A 20152-nucleotide genomic window follows, 5' to 3' on the forward strand; every position below is an offset into this window, starting at 1 on the left:
TGAATTTGTTGGGAAAATTCAGGTCGAAGTGCTCTAAATCTTAAGGACTAGAGAATGTTCAAGTGCCCTAAGCAGAGCTCAGACAGACATACAGCACAGAACTATTGGAACTAGTTTAGCAAAGGGATTGAAAGCTGTTGAGCACAAACACCTTCTTAACTCCGAATATACGAGTGAAAATGCAGTGGAAATGCACACCAGTCATGGAAGCAAAGTAAAAGCAAAGTAAAAGCAATGCTTGCATAGAAAGGGAGAATACAGCTACACAACCCAGGAGCGGAAACATGCACAAAGAGTACCTTGTTATTCCAATGCACAGGGACACAAAGATGATAAAACGTAAAAAGATTGCAGAAGTGATGCCCTGGAGCAGACAGAAGGAAAAGCCCAGCGCCATGCCTCCCGCACACACTGTGCAGCCGGCTCCCGTTAACCAATGACCGCTTGATAAACAGAGGCACATGGAGGGAAGGATGGAGGGCTGTCAGCAGTCCGCTGCCAAGGATGCCCAGGAACCCCGATGATGCCGCGGGATCAGGCGACAGTACATAGGGACCAGCACCTCTCCCCCACACACACCACACACCCAACACCTAAAACCAGGACATCAACAGATAAGATGCGGAACCCCTGGGAACCACGTCTATTCCAACAAGCAGACAACCCTCCAGCACTAGAGATAGAGCCCCAAATCAGGTCGCCCCAAGTTATATGGGCCAAGCACATAGCATCATGGACGCCCCCGCAAGAACAGAGCCGGTCCTATACCTAAAAAGCCCACAACATTATAAGCTTTGACATGCCACGCTCGCTGCCAGGGAACCCCTGTGCCCCTAAAGGTAGGGGCAACCACCCCCCGGAACTCCCATAAAAAAAAACAAAAGAACCAGAGCGTTGAATGATAGTACGAAAGCACAGGACATGAGTGGCAAAGCCCCCCCACCTCCACCGTGCACTTCAAAAGCAAGGCGCCCCACACTAACCTGGGACCAAAATACTCTCACTGGGACAGAGTGCCCCCGCCGCAGACACCCCAATATTTGGAGCAGCTCGACCATCGCACAAGAGCGGCAGTTAAATGTAGTTCACTCAGACTGCACAGTAATTACCTTATACTACTTGGCACGCTCACGTGAAACAAAACTGCCATGGGCCAAGTCCATCCCCACTCCTGTAGCAGTTCACAGCAAATAAGCAATGTACTGAAGAGGTCTGCCACAAACCGCTGGCAAGTAGAGGACTTACGTTCACTTCTGAGGGTCCCAACTAGTTACATACTATAACAGGCTTTTGACATCTCACATGCCGCTCAGATATGCATGATGATAGTTAAGTGCACCCTAGCACATCTCGGAATCTTGCGTTCCACTAGTTTCTGCCTTCTCAGGGACATACATAACCTTTAAACACATTCTTACCACAAAGCGTAAAACAATAAATAGTCTTTCCAACCAAACACCTCGGACCCTGCTGCTCCTGCTCGGACCCTGCTGTTCCTGCTCGGACCCTGCTGCTCCACCTCGGACCCTGCTGCTCCACCTCGGACCCTGCTGCTCCACCTCGGACCCTGCTGCTCCACCTCGGAGCCAGAGATGGCCGCAGCCGAACCCTGGCCTTGCGCTTCTTCATCAGAGGCCTCCTTCCCACCACAATCCTCCAACTCTCTCCCCTGCTGCGCTCCAATGCTGCTCTCTTCCTTCTCCTGTCAACCCTCTTTCAACGCCCCGCCACAATCCTCCAGCTCTCTCCCCTGGCTGCGCTCCAATGCTGCTCTCTTCCTTCTCCTGTCAACCCTCTTTTCCATGCCCCGCCACAATCCTCCAGCTCTCTCCCCTGGCTGCGCTCCAAGGTTGCTCTCTTCCTTCTCCTGTCAACCCTCTTTTCCATGCCCCACCACAATCCTCCAGCTCTCTCCCCTGGCTGCGCTCCAATGCTGCTCTCTTCTCTCAACCCTCTTTTCTCTTCCCACCACAATTCTCCAGCTCTCTCCCCTGGCTGCGCTCCAATCCTGTGCTCTTCCTTCTCCTGTGAACCCTCTTTTCAACGCCCGCCACAATCCTCCAGCTCTCGCCCCTGGCTGCGCTCCAAGGCTGCTCTCTTCCTTCTCCTGTCAACCATCTTTTCAACGCCCCGCCACAATCCTCCAGCTCTCTCCCCTGGCTGCGCTCCAAGGCTGCTCTCTTCCTTCTCCTGTCAACCCTCTCTCAACGCCCCGCCACAATCCTCCAGCTCTCGCCCCTGGCTGCGCTCCAAGGCTGCTCTCTTCCTTCTCCTGTCAACCATCTTTTCAACGCCCCGCCACAATCCTCCAGCTCTCTCCCCTGGCTGCGCTCCAAGGCTGCTCTCTTCCTTCCCCTGTCAACCCTCTTTTCAACGCCCGCCACAATCCTCCAGCTCTCTCCCCTGGCTGCGCTCCAAGGCTGCTCTCTTCCTTCTCCTGTCAACCATCTTTTCAACGCCCCACCACAATCCTCCAGCTCTCTCCCCTGGCTGCGCTCCAATCCTGCACTCTTCCTGCTCCTCTCAACCCTCTTCTCTTCCCACCACAATCCTCTTCATCAGGGGCCTCCTGGAGGAGGCCTGCCGGCGGGTCTTGTGCCGCCTGACCGAGGCTGCGCCCCTCAGCCGGGAGGGCGAGGCCTCCCTGCGCCGCACCGCCAGGGAGCTCCTGCAGGCCGTCCGCCGCCTGCCCGCCCCCCGCCTGGCCCCCCAGGTCACCCCGCTGCTGCTCCAGGCCTGCGGCTGCCAGCTCCTGCCCCCCGCCGCCCTGCTTGCCCTGGCCGAGAGGCTGCTCCAGAGGCTGGAGCCCACCAATGTCCAGCGGGTGGTGCAGAGTGCAGAGCAGGCGGTGGCGCGGGAGCGGCAGCTCCAGACCCTCCTGGCCACTGCCGACTACTTCAGCTGCGCCGTGGGCCTGCTGCGGGGCCACCACCTGCCCCAGCTGCACCTGCGGGCCCACTATCAGGCCACGCTGACCGACGCCCAAGCAGTGGTCACCCGAGAGCGCGTCCACCTAGCGCTGGGCGAGGCCTCCTGCCGAGAGGCTTTTTATGGCATCTTCTGCCTCAACCCCCAGGTCTTACAGGCCCTGGTGGACAGCTGGGCCCCCCTGGAGGCTATCCTGCAGGCCCATCGGGCCAGCGCCCCGATCGAGCTCACCACCGAGGCAGAGGGCCGGAGCTGCTGGCTGGTGGCGGTGTACAGCACGGATGTGCCCAAAGGGCTGCAGAGCTTGTTGCGTGCTTATCTAGGATCCTGATCGATACTGTGACCTCATGCCCCTAGTCGGCTATAAATCCAGAGTTTCCCTATATTGGCATAACCGTTCGAGTGCAATATTCAGTAACTCATCTCTGGCCTCACACAAACAGAGCCACATTCCAGAATAGCTTTCTCTGCCACTTCCTTTGCACTCAATTAGTGCAATGACAGAGCAGAAGTCACTATCTGAGATTCCTAGATTAACACTCCGAGTTCTTCAACAAGATAAAAACTAAGCAAACCTGGAAATCCCCGCTTGCTGTGTTTTGATTAGTAATAGAACTCTAATGAGCACTGATAGACGATCACTTCCTAGTGACATCTTATTGACGTCTTATGTCCAGCAAACTTACGTCAAACAAGGCACCTTTCAGGTATAAATACTACCAACGTGGCCTTAAGCAAGTCCCCTGTTGCCCGTCGCCTGAAGCTGCTGTTATGCTGAAGATATAGCTGCTATCGCTACTGCTATCGCTGCTAACTAGTGAACGATGGTGTGGTGAACTTAGGAGCTGAACAGCCGTCCCCCTGCAAGAGCCCAGCAGATGCAAGCTGCCCGCGGACGCTGTCCCCCCCTCCTTCTCCTCCTCGACGCGCTGAAGACGAGACGCTGTCTTTCTCCTGCCGAGAAATCCAGCTCCAGCGTTTCTGGTCTACCCTTGCGGGTGACTGGGATATCGAGCCCTGAGGGAGATACCAGACCTCCATCATTCTATTCCAGAGGTATGGTGTTGACTAAACCCTTAAGAGAGAGTTCTTGAAGCAAACCTTGGCAAAACCAACTTAACTTAAAGCTACTTACTTACTCCCCTCCCAAGTATTAGGCTTAGGTCAGGTACACTGGGGTAGGCGTAGTTAGAAGCACCAGTTGAGTATTTTAGCCTAAAGTATATATGAATGTATATATGTTTTATTACTTTTAAACCATTGTATGGCTAAGAAACCATATCAATGCTTTTACAGTATTATTTCGCAATACTTGTCTTACTGTACGTACTTTTTATCATAACAAGTCTTGCAATTGTGGCAATACATTTCTCTTGTACGAGAAGAAAGACTGTTCAATAAATGTTAACCTTTTATTGACAAACGCCCGTCTCTCTATTCTCTACATATTGTGAAAGTAAACTGCACCAACCTGACTGAGTAAAATAACTGTATTGTTTCACACGACCCTAGAGATTGACTCTTGATCTGAGGAGCAAAGTTGTCATATTGCACGGTTGTTGGAAAACTGAATCCCTTCTTGTCTGTGCCAGGGAAGCTGATCACTTCCTATTTCAGTCAAGAAAGTTTCCAGTGACCTCTGAGCTAGTTGGTAACAAACCCAATTAAGTTTAGCATAGTCAGTAGAGGCCTGGAAGATCCGCACTTCTATGTCGATACTACTGTTTGTTATTCCAATGCGCAGGGCCTATTGGGAAAATAGGAACTACGCTACAAGCTGGCTGAGACAGCACGGGTCCTGCGCCTGGCCGCTCTACGAGGAGGCCTGGGGGCTGCTGGTGGGGTACAGCATACATGTGCCCCAGGGACTTCAGAGCCGACTGAGGCAGCGCGAGAGGTGAGGGCCTGCATGGTGGCCATCAGGCCAGATTGGTAACTGACCTCTTCGAGGCACCCTCCGTGTATATATGTAAATAAATAATGTGTGTTCACTGCACATAGAGTCTGTGGCAGTTTTTCCATAATGCACCCTGGTTGATTTCATGCATTGTGGGGTGTGTGGGTGGGGTCTTGTCTGTGGTAGTACATAGAGCAATGTTGGACCAGTGCCTTTCCATTCCCTCAACCCCCAGACTCCACGCTAGGCTGCAGCGCTCTCCAGTAATGAAGGTGTCCTACAGCACTTAAAAAAACACTCCGAGAATACATTCAAATGTATGACCCCCAGCACCCTTTCTAGCTGTGCTCTGACAGGCTTCTTTAAAAAATCCCTGTCAGCCCTCTTTTCTCTTCCTGCCACAATCCTCCAGCTCTCTTCCCTGGCTGCACTCCAATGCTGCTCTCTTCCTTCTCCTGTCAGCCCTCTTTTCTCTTCCCACCACATACCCCTTTCCGTATACACCTCGATATAGATGACTTTTCCCACGGATTGCTCATGTTGGTTAATCGTGGTATCATGAGACATCCATCAGGCAACCGAAACCAAACTGTCACAGACCATCACCGTGAACTTGAATTTGTTGGGAAAATTCAGGTCGCAGTGCTCTAAATCTTAAGGACTAGAGAGTGTCCAAGTGCCCTAAGCAGAGATCAGACAGACATACTAAAAAGAACTATCGGAACCGGTTTAGCAAAGGGATTGAAAGCTGTAGAGCACAAACACCTTCTTAACTCTTAATATACGAGTGAAAATGCAGTGGAAATGCACACCAGTCATGGAAGCAAAGTAAAAGCAAAGTAAAAGCAATGCTTGCATAGAAAGGGAGAATACAGCTACACAAACCAGGAGCGGAAACATGCACAAACAGTACCTTGTTATTCCAATGCACAAGAACACAAAGATGATAAGACGTAAAAAGATTGCAGTAGTGATGCCCTGGAGCAGACCGAAGGAAAAGCCCAGCGCCATGACTCCCGCACACACTGTGCAGCCGGCTCCCGTTAACCAATGACCGCTTGATAAACAGAGGCACATGGAGGGGAAGGATGGGAGGGCTGTCAGCAGTCCTCTGCCAAGGATGCCCAGGAACCCCGATGATGCCGCGGGATCAGGCGACAGTACCTAGGGACCAGCACCTCTCCCCCACACACACCACACACCCAACACCTAAAACCAGGACATAATCAACAGATAAGATGCGGAACCCCTGGGAACCACGTCTATTCAAACAAGCAGACAACCCTCCAGCACTAGAGATAGAGCCCCAAATCAGGTCACCCCAAGTTATATGGGCGAAGCACATAGCATCATGGACGCCCCCGCAAGAACAGAGCCGGTCATATACCTAAAAGAGCCCACAACATTATAAGCTTGGACATGCCACGCTCGCTGCCAGGGAACCCCTGTGCCCCTAAAGGTAGGGGCAACCACCCCCCAGTCCTCCCATAAAAAAACAAAAGAACCAGAGCGTTGAATGATAGTACAAAAGCACAGGACATGAGTGGCAAAGCCCCCCACCGTGCACTTCAAAAGCAAGGCGCCCCACACTAACCTGGGACCAAAAGGCTCTCTCTGGGACAGAGTGCTCCCCACCGCAGAGCAGCTCGACCATCTCACAAGAGCGGCAGTTAAATGTAGTTCACTCAGACTGCACAGTAATTACCTTATACTACTTGGCGCGCTCACGTGAAACAAAACTGCTATGGGCCATGTCCATCCCCACTCCTGTAGCAGTTCACAGCAAATAAGCAATGTACTGAAGAGGTCTGCCACAAACCGCTGGCAAGTAGAGGACTTACGTACACTTCTGAGAGTCCCAACTAGTTACATACTATAACAGGCTTTTGACATCTCACATGCCGCTCAGATATGCATGATGATAGTTAAGTGCACCCTAGCACATCTCTGAATTTTGCGTTCCACTAGTTTCTGCCTTCTCTGGGACATACATAACCTTTAAACACATTCTTACCACAAAGCGTAAAATAAATAGTCTTTCCAACCAACCAAACCCCTCGGACCCTGCTGCTCCTGCTCGGACCCTGCTGCTCCTGCTCGGACCCTGCTGCTCCGCCCCGGAGCCAGAGATGGCCGCAGCTGACCCCTGGCAGTGCGCTTCTTCATCAGGGGTCTCCTGGAGGAGGCCTGCCGGCGGGTCTTGTGCCGCCTGACCGAGGCTGCGCCCCTCAGCCGGGACGGCAAGGCCTCCCTGCGCCGCACCGCCAGGGAGCTCCTGCAGGCCGTCCGCCGCCTGCCCGCCCCCCGCCTGGCCCCCCAGGTCACCCCGCTGCTGCTCCAGGCCTGCGGCTGCCAGCTGCTGCCCCCGCCGCCCTGCTTGCCCTGGCCGAGAGGCTGCTCCAGAGGCTGGAGCCCACCAATGTCCAGCGGGTGGTGCGGAGCGCAGAGCAGGCGGTGGTGCGGGAGCGGCGGCTCCAGATCCTCCTGGCCACCGCCGACTACTTCAGCTGTGCCGTGGGTTTGGAGCTCGAGGGCCTGCTGCGGGGCCACCACCTGCCCTAGCTGCAACTGCGGGCCCACTATCAGGCCACGCTGACCGACGCCCAAGCAGTGGTCACCCGAGAGCGCGTCCACCTGGTGCTGGGCGACGCCTCCAGCCGAGAGGCTTTTTATGGCATCTTCTGCCTCAACCCGCAGCTCTTACAGGCCCTGGAGGACAGCCGGGACCCCCTGCAGGCCACCCTGGAGGCCCATCGGGCCAGCGTCCCCATCGAGCTGACCACCGAAGCGGAGGGCCGGAGCTGCTGGCTGGTGGCAGTGTACAGCACGGATGTGCCCAAAGGGCTGCAGAGCCGGCTGAGGCAGCACGGGACCTGCGCCTGCACCTGGCCGCTCTACGACGAGGCCTGGGGGCTGAGGCAGCACGGGATCTGCGCCTGCACCTGGCCGCTCTACGACGAGGCCTGGGGGCTGAGGCAGCACGGGACCTGCGCCTGCACCTGGCCGCTCTACGACGAGGGCTGAGGCAGCACGGGACCTGCGCCTGCACTGGGCCGCTCTACGACGAGACCTGGGGGCTGAGGCAGCACGGGACCTGCGCCTGCAAGGGCCGCTCCATGACGAGGCCTGGGGGCTGAGGCAGCACGGGACCTGCGCCTGCAAGGGCCGCTCCATGACGAGGCCTGGGGGCTGAGGCAGCACGAGACCTGCGCCTGCAAGGGCCGCTCCATGACGAGGCCTGGGGGCTGAGGCAGCACGGGACCTGCGCCTGCACGGGGCCGCTCTACGAGGAGGCCTGGGGGCTGAGGCAGCACGGGACCTGCGCCTGCACGGGGCCGCTCTACGACGAGGCCTGGGGGCTGAGGCAGCACGGGACCTGCGCCTGCACTGGGCCGCTCTACGACGAGGCCTGGGGGCTGAGGCCGCACGGGGCCGCTCTACGACGAGGCCTGGGGGCTGAGGCAGCACGGGACCTGCGCCTGCACGGGGCCGCTCTACGACGAGGCCTGGGGGCTGAGCCAGCACGGGACCTGCACCTGGCCGCTCTACGAGGAGGTCTGGGGGCTGAGGCAGCACGGGACCTGCGCCTGCACCTGGCCGCTGTATGACGAAGCCTGGGGGCTGAGGCAGAAAGGGACCTGCGCCTGCACCTGGCCGCTCTACGACGAGGCCTGGGGGCTGAGGCAGCACGGGACCTGCGCCTGCTCCTGGCCGCTGTATGACGAAGCCTGGGGGCTGAGGCAGAAAGGGACCTGCGCCTGCACCTGGCCGCTCTACGACGAGGCCTGGGGGCTGAGGCAGCACGGGACCTGCGCCTGCACCTGGCCGCTGTATGACGAAGCCTGGGGGCTGAGGCAGAAAGGGACCTGCGCCTGCACCTGGCCGCTCTACGATGAGGCCTGGGGGCTGAGGCAGCACGGGACCTGCGCCTGCACCTGGCCGCTGTATGACGAAGCCTGGGGGCTGAGGCAGAAAGGGACCTGCGCCTGCACCTGGCCGCTCTACGACGAGGCCTGGGGGCTGAGGCAGCACGGGACCTGCGCCTGCACCTGGCCGCTCTACGACGAGGCCTGGGGGCTGAGGCAGCACGGGACCTGCGCCTGCACCTGGCCGCTCTACGACGAAGCCTGGGGGCTGAGGCAGCACGGGACCTGCGCCTGCACCTGGCCGCTGTACGACGAAGCCTGGGGGCTGAGGCAGCACGGGACCTGCGCCTGCACCTGGCCGCTGTACGACGAAGCCTGGGGGCTGAGGCAGCACGGGACCTGCGCCTGCACCTGGCCGCTCTACGACGAGGCCTGGGGGCTGAGGCAGCACGGGACCTGCGCCTGCACCTGGCTGCTCTACGACGAGCCCAGGGGGCTGAGGCAGCACGGGACCTGCGCCTGCACCTGGCCGCTCTACGACGAGGCCTGGGTGCTGAGGCAGCACGGGACCTGCGCCTGCACCTGGCCGCTCTACGAGGAGGCCTGGGGGCTGAGGCAGCACGGGACCTGCGCCTGCACCTGGCCGCTCTACGACGAGGGCTGAGGCAGCACGAGACCTGCGCCTGCACCTGGCCGCTCTACGACGAGGGCTGAGGCAGCACGGGACCTGCGCCTGCACATGGCCGCTCTACGACGAGGCCTGGGGGCCGCCCCTCCCAGTGGTGGGGGTCACCATCCTACCCATCCCGCCGGCGTCACTAGGGACCCAGGCTGCCAGGGGCCCCCTTGCTCTGAATGGCCCACGGGCAGGTCCTCCGGGGTCATGGGCCTTGGGGGGAGCAGCAGCCATCCCGGCTCCAGCAGCAGCACGACAGGGCCCTAGCGCAGCACGACGCAGGGTCCTGGAGCAGCGGGTCAGTGGGGCCCTGAAGCAGCGGGTCAGTGGGGCCCTGGAGCAGCGGGTCAGTGGGGCCCTGGAGCAGCGGGTCAGTGGGGCCCTGGAGCAGCGGGTCAGTGGGGCCCCTGAAGCTGCACGACGCGGCCTGGGGGCTGAGGCAGCACGGGACCTGCGCCTGCACCTGGCCGCTCTACGACGAGGCCTGGGGGCTGAGGCAGCACGGGACCTGCGCCTGCACGGGGCCGCTCTACGACGAGGCCTGGGGGCTGAGGCAGCACGGGACCTGCGCCTGCAAGGGCCGCTCTATGACGAGGCCTGGGGGCTGAGGCAGCACGGGACCTGCGCCTGCACGGGGCCGCTCTACGACGAGGCCTGGGTGCTGAGGCAGCACGGGACCTGCGCCTGCACCTGGCCGCTCTACGACGAGGCCTGGGGGCTGAGGCAGCACGGGACCTGTGCCTGGCCGCTCTACGACGAGGCCTGGGGGCTGAGGCAGCACGGGGCCTGCACCTGGCCGCTCTACGACGAGGCCTGGGGGCTGAGGCAGCACGGGACCTGCGCCTGCACCTGGCCGCTCTACGACGAGGCCTGGGGGCTGAGGCCGCACGGGGCCGCTCTACGACGAGGCCTGGGGGCTGAGCCAGCACGGGACCTGCGCCTGCACGGGGCCGCTCTACGACGAGGCCTGGGGGCTGAGCCAGCACGGGACCTGCGCCTGCACGGGGCCGCTCTACGACGAGGCCTGGGGGCTGAGGCAGCACGGGACCTGCGCCTGCACTGGGCCGCTCTACGACGAGGCCTGGGGGCTGAGGCCGCACGGGGCCGCTCTACGACGAGGCCTGGGGGCTGAGGCAGCACGGGACCTGCGCCTGCACGGGGCCGCTCTACGACGAGGCCTGGGGGCTGAGCCAGCACGGGACCTGCGCCTGCACCTGGCCGCTCTACGACGAGGCTTGGGGGCTGAGGCAGCACGGGACCTGCGCCTGCACCTGGCCGCTCTACGAGGAGGTCTGGGGGCTGAGGCAGCACGGGACCTGCGCCTGCACCTGGCCGCTGTATGACGAAGCCTGGGGGCTGAGGCAGAAAGGGACCTGCGCCTGCACCTGGCCGCTCTACGACGAGGCCTGGGGGCTGAGGCAGCACGGGACCTGCGCCTGCTCCTGGCCGCTGTATGACGAAGCCTGGGGGCTGAGGCAGAAAGGGACCTGCGCCTGCACCTGGCCGCTCTACGACGAGGCCTGGGGGCTGAGGCAGCACGGGACCTGCGCCTGCACCTGGCCGCTGTATGACGAAGCCTGGGGGCTGAGGCAGAAAGGGACCTGCGCCTGCACCTGGCCGCTCTACGACGAGGCCTGGGGGCTGAGGCAGCACGGGACCTGCGCCTGCACCTGGCCGCTCTACGAGGAGGCCTGGGGGCTGAGGCAGCACGGGACCTGCGCCTGCACCTGGCCGCTCTACGACGAGGGCTGAGGCAGCACGAGACCTGCGCCTGCACCTGGCCGCTCTACGACGAGGGCTGAGGCAGCACGGGACCTGCGCCTGCACATGGCCGCTCTACGACGAGGCCTGGGGGCCGCCCCTCCCAGTGGTGGGGGTCACCATCCTACCCATCCCGCCGGCGTCACTAGGGACCCAGGCTGCCAGGGGCCCCCTTGCTCTGAATGGCCCACGGGCAGGTCCTCCGGGGTCATGGGCCTTGGGGGGAGCAGCAGCCATCCCGGCTCCAGCAGCAGCACGACAGGGCCCTAGCGCAGCACGACGCAGGGTCCTGGAGCAGCGGGTCAGTGGGGCCCTGAAGCAGCGGGTCAGTGGGGCCCTGGAGCAGCGGGTCAGTGGGGCCCTGGAGCAGCGGGTCAGCGGGGCCCCTGAAGCTGCACGACGCGGCCTGGGGGCTGAGGCAGCACGGGACCTGCGCCTGCACCTGGCCGCTCTACGACGAGGCCTGGGGGCTGAGGCAGCACGGGACCTGCGCCTGCACGGGGCCGCTCTACGACGAGGCCTGGGGGCTGAGGCAGCACGGGACCTGCGCCTGCAAGGGCCGCTCTATGACGAGGCCTGGGGGCTGAGGCAGCACGGGACCTGCGCCTGCACGGGGCCGCTCTACGACGAGGCCTGGGTGCTGAGGCAGCACGGGACCTGCGCCTGCACCTGGCCGCTCTACGACGAGGCCTGGGGGCTGAGGCAGCACGGGACCTGTGCCTGGCCGCTCTACGACGAGGCCTGGGGGCTGAGGCAGCACGGGGCCTGCACCTGGCCGCTCTACGACGAGGCCTGGGGGCTGAGGCAGCACGGGACCTGCGCCTGCACCTGGCCGCTCTACGACGAGGCCTGGGGGCTGAGGCCGCACGGGGCCGCTCTACGACGAGGCCTGGGGGCTGAGCCAGCACGGGACCTGCGCCTGCACGGGGCCGCTCTACGACGAGGCCTGGGGGCTGAGCCAGCACGGGACCTGCGCCTGCACGGGGCCGCTCTACGACGAGGCCTGGGGGCTGAGCCAGCACGGGACCTGCGCCTGCACCTGGCCGCTCTACGACGAGGCCTGGGGGCTGAGGCAGCACGGGACCTGCGCCTGCACCTGGCCGCTCTACGACGAGGCCTGGGGGCTGAGCCAGCACGGGACCTGCGCCTGCACCTGGCCGCTCTACGACGAGGCCTGGGGGCTGAGGCAGCACGGGACCTGCGCCTGCACCTGGCCGCTCTACGACGAGGCCTGGGGGCTGAGGCAGCACGGGACCTGCGCCTGCACCTGGCCGCTCTACGAGGAGGTCTGGGGGCTGAGGCAGCACGGGACCTGCGCCTGCACCTGGCCGCTCTACGACGAGGCCTGGGGGCTGAGGCAGCAAGGGACCTGCGCCTGCTCCTGGCCGCTCTACGACGAGGCCTGGGGGCTGAGGCAGCACGGGACCTGCGCCTGCTCCTGGCCGCTCTACGACGAGGCCTGGGGGCTGAGGCAGCACAGGACCTGCGCCTGCTCCTGGCCGCTCTACGACGAAGCCTGGGGGCTGAGGCAGCACGGGACCTGCGCCTGCACCTGGCCGCTCTACGACGAAGCCTGGGGGCTGAGGCAGCACGGGACCTGCGCCTGCACCTGGCCGCTGTACGACGAGGCCTGGGGGCTGAGGCAGCACGGGACCTGCGCCTGCACCTGGCCGCTGTACGACGAGGCCTGGGGGCTGAGGCAGCACGGGACCTGCGCCTGCACCTGGCCGCTGTACGACAAGGGCTGAGGCAGCACAGGACCTGCGCCTGCACGGGGCCGCTCTACGACGAGGCCTGGGGGCTGAGGCAGCACGGGACCTGCGCCTGCACGGGGCCGCTCTACGACGAGGCCTGGGGGCTGAGGCAGCACGGGACCTGTGCCTGCAAGGGCCGCTCTATGACGAGGCCTGGGGGCTGAGGCAGCACGGGACCTGCGCCTGCACGGGCCCGCTCTACGACGAGGCCTGGGGGCTGAGGCAGCACGGGACCTGCACCTGCACCTGGCCGCTCTACGACGAGGCCTGGGGGCTGAGGCAGCACGGGACCTGGCCGCTCTACGACGAGGCCTGGGGGCTGAGGCAGCACGGGACCAGCGCCTGCACCTGGCCGCTCTACGACGAGGCCTGGGGGCTGAGGCAGCACGGGACCTGCGCCTGCACCTGGCTGCTCTATGACGAGGCCAGGGGGCTGAGGCAGCACGGGACCTGCGCCTGGCCGCTCTACGAGGAGGCCTGGGGGCTGAGGCAGCACGGGACCTGCGCCTGCACCTGGCCGCTCTACGACGAGGGCTGAGGCAGCACGGGACCTGCGCCTGCACATGGCCGCTCTACGACGAGGCCTGGGGGCCGCCCCTCCCAGTGGTGGGGGTCACCATCCTACCCATCCCGCCGGCGTCACTAGGGACCCAGGCTGCCAGGGGCCCCCTTGCTCTGAATGGCCCACGGGCAGGTCCTCCGGGGGTCATGGGCCTTGGGGGGAGCAGCAGCCATCCCGGCTCCAGCAGCAGCACGACAGGGCCCTAGCGCAGCACGACGCAGGGTCCTGGAGCAGCGGGTCAGTGGGGCCCTGGAGCAGCGGGTCAGTGGGGCCCTGGAGCAGCGGGTCAGCGGGGCCCCTGGAGCAGCGGGTCAGCGGGGCCCCTGGAGCTGCACGACGCGGCCTGGGGGCTGAGGCAGCACGGGACCTGCGCCTGCACCTGGCCGCTCTACGACGAGGCCTGGGGGCTGAGGCAGCACGGGACCTGCGCCTGCACGGGGCCGCTCTACGACGAGGCCTGGGTGCTGAGGCAGCATGGGACCTGCGCCTGCACCTGGCCGCTCTACGACGAGGCCTGGGGGCTGAGGCAGCACGGGACCTGCGCCTGCACCTGGCCGCTCTACGACGAGGGCTGAGGCAGCACAGGACCTGCGCCTGCACCTGGCCGCTCTACGACGAGGCAGCACGGGACCTGCGCCTGCACCTGGCCGCTCTATGACGAGGCCTGGGGGCCGCCCCCCCAGTGGTGGGGGTCACCATCCATGGGCGTAGGAGACACAAAATTTCTGGGGGGGGGGGGGGGACAGGGTCAACCTTGGGGACTTTCCAGTGACCCTATACAAAATCACTCATTGTGCGAGACCGTACGCGCGTTAAACGTATACAATCGCACAGTTATGAAGAGAAATATTGAGAATGGCAGACAAGCAGTCACAGTCTGCAAGTATGCTTTATTTTTATTTACATTCACAATAAAGACCAAATGGGAAAAAAATATGTATATGAATCTTGCATCTTCATGCACCAAGAAAACAAAGGCGGGACAAAAAAAGGAATAAACTAAACGCTCTTAGCGACATTCCTACATCTCAAAATGCAATATGACAAATTAGAAACTCTGCCAATACATCCCCTGCTTAGGCACTCCGGAGGCGATCAATGAATTGATTCATAACCTTGTTAAACTTTCGTTGCTTTTATTCAGCAAAATGTATTCAGTTTGATATTAGTTGCATATCAATTGGCGACATGTAATCCATACAGGTAATTCTATGAACAATCATCTCCAATACATTTCGGGCGAGGGGGCCCTTGATCACGGAGCGCTGTGGAGGAAGGCAAAATGGACTGGGTAAGGACAAAAATCCTACTCTGGAGTTTCAGAATCTCCTCAGAGAGATCGTTAACCGAGCCCATCAGGCAGGCACTATTGAAGAACGGACCAAAAACTATCTGTTACTCGAACATCCACGAAGTCCCACCATTCACATTTGTCCTAAAATACACAAGAACTTAACGGACCCACCCTTTAGACCTATCGTGTCCACAAAGGGATCCATTCACGAGACAACAGGTAAGCTGCTTGATAAGTACCTACAACCTCTCATTGTCAAAACCACCAGTTACATCAACGATACCACCGACTTCCTAGTGAAACTATCAGCCATCGAAGTCCACAACACACAACCGCTGATCCTCTGCACCGGAAGAACACTGATCGCAATAACACCTTGCATTTTTCTAGCTTCCACCAAGGGTCCTTGAAGCAACACCTGCCATTTTCACAAATGCTGCGCGTTAAGCGCATTGTCTCTGATGAACATACATACACCATGCGCATTAATGAAATGCGTGAACGGTTCCATAACAGAGGATACCCCGAGCACACGTTAAGTGAAGCCCAAACTCGAGTTGATCAAATCACCAGAAAAGACAGTCTTTTGAAATCTGAGAAGGAGAAAGATCAACGTATGGTTTTAGTTTCTAAATTCTCCACCGCCAGCCCTGCATACAAAAAGATTATATGGAGACATTGGCCCATCTTACAAATTGAACCTGACTTTCAGGGCATCTTTGCAAAACCTCCACTTTTTGCCCATACTAGAAGCAGGAACATCAAAGAGATCCTCTCTAAACCTATAGAAACTACCATACAACACCGTGGAACCAAACCTTGTCTCAATTGCAACCATTGCAATAGTGTTATCAAAGGCAACCACATCCAGCATCCAATGAAAGGCCATAACATTAAGCTTCAAGTTGACGCTACCTGTGACTCCATGAACCTAATTTATGCATTGAAATGCCCCTGTGGGAAGTTGTACATTGGTAAAACTGAACGCAAAATTAAAACTCATCTTAACGAGCATAAATCGAACATCAGGTTGAAAGCTGAAAAATCCAATGTTGCGATGCACTTTGCTGAGGCTCGCCACACCATTGCACAACTCAAATATATTGTACTTGAAATTCTCACCAAACGTGAAGGCATTGACAACAAACTTTTGCTAAAACGTGAACTTGAATGGATCTATTGGCTACAGACCCTGAAGCCACACGGTCTTAATGACCGCATCGAATACAGTTGTTATCTGTAATGCCTACATACTTACTCATTGTGTATGATCATGTTTATGTAACATAGTAACCATTTATTTACATTGGCTCCCTTCCCTCTGACCTTTAGCGTACCTCACACGTTATTCTCACTACACTCCAAGATGGCCGCCACCGTACCGTATCGGTATTAGTCCTTTGTTCATTTTATTCTTTTACCCCACGTCACAACCCTTAGCGATATTTATCAGCGTACACTCGCCGGCACCCCGCGCATCATTGCTCACAAGCGTATGGACGGCACGCCTTGCCACCTGACACTATGAAGTAAGTCTCCGCTCCCGTTGCTGTACGCCTACTAGCACGCTAACTGTTAACCGCGCTTCCATGAACCACACGCGTTAACTTCCCTCTCACAACCCCTACCCTCACGTAGCACGACGAGCACCAGTGTACTTATCTGCAGTCTCTGTTGCAGCACTATCACTCCTAGAGCACTAATAAGACCGGCATTCTGACCCGTAGCACCCCCACTTACCCAGTCCATTTTGCCTTCCTCCACAGCGCTCCGTGATCAAGGGCCCCCCCGCCCGAAATGCATTGGAGATGATTGTTCATAGAATTACCTGTATGGATTACATGTCGCCAATTGATATGCAACTAATATGAAACTGAATACATTTTGCTGAATAAAAGCAACGAAAGTTTAACAAGGTTATGAATCAATTCATTGATCGCCTCCGGAGTGCCTAAGCAGGGGATGTATTGGCAGATTTCTGCATACACTACCTATCTGATGATCTAACGGTGTTTGGACGGATAACACCACCCTGACAGAGCACCCAGAACTTTATTGTTTAAACGACAAAAAGCCTACATTGAACTTCACGCAGTGCACCACCTATTCTCCATTTTTAAATTAGAAACTCTGCCATAGCCTGCCCTTGCTCCCAAAATATGTAATGGACTGAGTACCAAATTGCCAGTTCCCAGACTTAAAAATAAAATAAAAAATTGTGCAAATACTATGTTCATTGTTTGTACGATAGGTGTGACCCCTGCAGAGGTGTGGCCAGAAAGAGCAAAACTTCCCTATTTTTAGTACTTGTCTGGCATTTCACTGATCAGTTACAAACTACTATGCTATCTAATTCAACCAATAGCCACACATGCTTATTTAAGGTTTAATATGAGTTATTGACATTAAAATACATTCACAAAGTGGGATACATTTCCAATCACTGAATGTCCCAAATACGCTTAAAAGTGGAATCACACGCCATTTGTCTGAGCCAAGCAGTTTCTGTCATCAGTACTTTTCTCTTTTACGCAGTTCAAATATGAATAGCAAAATATCCTAGTTTGCAAATGTTTTGCACATAATTATAGTTGTACCATATTTGCCCCCATAATTCATCATCTGCTGAATAATCTGACAATTTTAACAAAAAATGGTTTGTAGCTCACCGGGATCAAAAATTACTGATAAAATGTGACTAATGTTGCTGCAAAGTGGAGGGCCCTTTGCAAAGGTTGACTGGTCACCTTTCTCACTGGTGCATTTGTATGTTCCACTGGTACTAACGAGGCAAAATCTTTGCAGAGACTGGAGGTATGTGTAAAAATGTCAAAATTCACTGGAAGTAACTTATTCCTTAAATTATTAATTGTTCCCCTAAATTAAGAATTTTAACCAAAACTAAAGTCATGTGTTTTTCACATGTCTTATAAAAACACATGTAATGTGTGTCACAGAACATATCCAATCACAACAGGATTTTGGTTTTCTGGATCATTCTATTTTTTCATGTCAGCTGATTTCATTGCTGTTTTAGTAGTAGTAATTCGCCCCCCCACCCCCTTCCCGGACGATGTCACTGTCATGTCCTACCTGTGAAATAAGACCAATTAAGTACGGAATGGCAAGTTTCACTGTTGTCTAAGCTGCATGCCAATACATTTAGTTCACAGCAGCACCAACCCACATGGCTGGGCTTCACCTTTGAGGCTTTTGGATACAACGCAAGGGTGGGCAAAGGGACTAAAGTGATGAGCTCAAGAAAAAGGCCAGATACCAAGGAACAAGAAAAAGTGGCTGAATACCAGCACAGTCCCACTTTCCTTTGCAGTGTAGGGTGTTGCAGTGACGAACAGCCTACAATAACACCAGTGTCTGTGGGGGGCTGCTTGCATTCTTGGGTCTGTGCTGAGCACCCCCAGCTGCTCAGAGGCCCCAGCTGACGTGGTGTTATGTACTGGAGTCTGTCACCAGGCAATGTCGGGCCTAGACAGGCTGAAAGACATGAAACCTATTGAGTGCAGTGCATTGAAGGGTGAGTGATGTCTGAGTGCAGGGTGAGCAGTGTGCCTGTGTGAGTCCAGGGTGACTGATGTCAGTGTGAGTATAGGGTGAGCAGTGTGTCCGTGTGAGTCCTGGGTGAGTGATGTCTGTGTGAGCGCAGGGTCAGCAGTGTGCCTGTGTGAGTGATGTCTGTGACAGTGCAGGGTCGGTGATGTCTGTGTGAGCGCAGGGTGAGCAGTGTGCCTATGTGAGTCCAGGGTGAGTGAGGTCTGTGTGAGTATAGGGTGAGCAGTGTGCCTGTGTGATTCCTGGGTGAGTGATGTCTGTGTGAGCGCAGGCTCAGCAGTGTGCCTGTGTGAGTGATGTCTGTGACAGTGCAGGGTCGGTGATGTCTGTGTGAGCGCAGGGTGAGCAGTGTGCCTGTGGGAGTCCAGGGTGAATGATGTCTGTGTGAGTGCAGGTTGAGCAGTGTAGTGTGCCTGTGTGAGTCCAGAGATGTGATTTGGATGGGTGAATGCTGGCTTAGTGATGTGTCAGGGAAGGGTGAGTAATGGGTCTATGAGTGCAGGGTGACTGTGCCTATGCGAATGCAGGGAGAGAGATGCATCTGTGCAAGTGCAAAGAGACTTGTCTGGCTACTCCCAGAGATGTATTGGCCAAGAAACCTCTTTCTCAAATGTGCTTAAGAATGCACCATTTGCCCACTCTTTTTTCAAAATGTTTGTGGGAGAACCCCCGAATCCCCCATAGGTGGTTGGGCCTTGCTCGCTGCGCACGCTCGTCACAGTGCAGTATTTACGCCTCACCACTTTCAAATGTCACCAGCCGCCCCTGCCTTTTAAATGAAAATACACTATGAAAATTACAGTGTGGGCATAAGGTGATCACATATCATTTCACACACTGACAAATCTGAATACACAATGTAATACAGCAATGTCTAGCACCATCCCCTAAATGAATATAAAAAAAAAAAAAAAACTTTTGACCTAATGTCAGATGTGTCAGTACGAATCTAGTTATACTGAAAACATTGACAGTCTAACTATCACAGTAGTTTAAGGAAGAAAGTCTTGAAAATTTCCAAAAGCGTCCTCAGAGTTCTTAAAGAACACTACAGCACGTCAACACAGAGCATTATATAAGTGTCCAATCTGCGGCTGGGCTGCGCCGCGCCGGGCCTGAGAAGAGACCTGCACCTGGTGTGCCCAGAGAACCAAACAGAGCCGGTCCTAGGCCTTCTGAGGCCTTCTGAGGCCCCGGGCGAAAGGGAAGATGTGAGGCCCCTCTAAGTGCCTTACTGCCTGCGCGAGTGCGCTTTTCCCTACTCTGCGGGGCCGGCAGGGGGCCCCCTGAGCGCGAGGCCCTGGGCAGCTGCCCATACCGCCCATGCCTAGGACCGGCCCTGGAACCAAAGGTGTGTGCGGAGCTGCGGCTGTGTGAGGTGACCTGGGGCCGCGATGTATACACTCACTGCATGCCAAGAACAACGGTGCGGGACGCTGCCCACAAATGGACAGTGCCAAGAATGACAGAACAGAAGATAGCGCTAGCAACCCCAGCCTATGCGTTAAAAACACACGAATGTCCATTTTCGCACAACAATCTCCAAAATCTTTCCCCATCTTCCTACCTCGCAGAGATTTCATTCACCCCTTGAAAGCCTTGTAAGCGGCCATCTGATTAATTCCCAGTCCTTATGAGGTTAGATTTCTCACGTCCGCGCTCATAAAACTACATCTACTTTGTAAGCCTCATTCAGATAATTAGAAAAGTATCACATTTAAGCAAGAATATTGAGCCACAATGCCCGTGAATAGCCGAATTTAGAGACCGGCCTGCAAACACTAGTCCACGGTGGCATTTACACAATTCCAATCTAATAATTACTGGAACACGGCGTGAAAGGG

The 20152-nt window shown here is 57.4% G+C and overlaps 1 protein-coding gene across 1 annotated transcript in view; it reads left to right on the top strand.

Annotated features, from left to right (window-relative positions):
• LOC147666515 (N-acyl-aromatic-L-amino acid amidohydrolase (carboxylate-forming)-like) overlaps positions 1–20152 on the top strand; it is a 544437-nt gene that overhangs the window by 319122 nt on the left and 205163 nt on the right. The gene's annotated exons all lie outside the window — the stretch shown is intronic.

The sequence above is a fragment of the Lissotriton vulgaris genome, unplaced genomic scaffold, assembly GCF_964263255.1.
Source record: "Lissotriton vulgaris unplaced genomic scaffold, aLisVul1.2 SCAFFOLD_440, whole genome shotgun sequence".
In the NCBI taxonomy this organism is placed as follows: domain Eukaryota; kingdom Metazoa; phylum Chordata; class Amphibia; order Caudata; family Salamandridae; genus Lissotriton; species Lissotriton vulgaris.